This window comes from Anoplopoma fimbria, unplaced genomic scaffold (assembly GCF_027596085.1).
Source record: "Anoplopoma fimbria isolate UVic2021 breed Golden Eagle Sablefish unplaced genomic scaffold, Afim_UVic_2022 Un_contig_2178_pilon_pilon, whole genome shotgun sequence".
NCBI classification, from domain to species: domain Eukaryota; kingdom Metazoa; phylum Chordata; class Actinopteri; order Perciformes; family Anoplopomatidae; genus Anoplopoma; species Anoplopoma fimbria.
The window spans coordinates 1-670 of NW_026552273.1; the positions used below are offsets into that span (position 1 = coordinate 1).

General features: G+C 40.3%; 1 non-coding gene across 1 annotated transcript; it reads left to right on the plus strand.

Annotated features, from left to right (window-relative positions):
• Positions 1 to 302: 302 nt before the first annotated feature.
• On the plus strand, positions 303 to 421 carry LOC129115910 (5S ribosomal RNA). The gene has a single exon (XR_008533297.1). It is a non-coding gene; the product is annotated as a 5S ribosomal RNA (ribosomal RNA).
• Positions 422 to 670: the final 249 nt, after the last annotated feature.

The following is a 670-nucleotide window of genomic DNA, read 5'->3' on the forward strand; positions in this document are numbered from 1 at the left end:
TAGAACATGACTTGCAGGTATAGAAATGACACAAATCCAGTTAAATGATGGCTTTCATCATTCCTAAGCTCATCGATCATTTTCTTTTCAATTTTATGCTAACGTATTCTACATTTCAACAGTAAATATTAATATTTTTACTGCACTACAATTGTGAACCTTATAGCCACTTTGTACATTCTGATTTGACATTTAAAAGCTGTGAGTGTGTCTGGAAATCTGCAGGCGCTCCCTGTATAGACGAAAGAGCAAAGCGTGGTGATATAGTATCTTTAAAAGGCCCTTTGGTAGGCACGATATTTGCTTACGGCCATACCACCCTGAACACGCCCGATCTCGTCTGATCTCGGAAGCTAAGCAGGGTCGGGCCTGGTCAGTACTTGGATGGGAGACCGCCTGGGAATACCAGGTGCTGTAAGCTTTTTCACTCCTCTTTACAAAAAGCAGAGGGCGCTGCTGCTTTTTCAGTGGACACCGACAGGGTGGGAAGGAAATAGCTAGATCATGACTTGCCGGTATAGAAATGACACAAATCCAGTTAAATGATGGCTTTCATCATTCCTAAGCTCATCGATCATTTTCTTTTCAATTTTATGCTAACGTATTCTACATTTCAACAGTAAATATTAATCTTTTTACTGCACTACAATTGTGAACCTTATAGCCACTT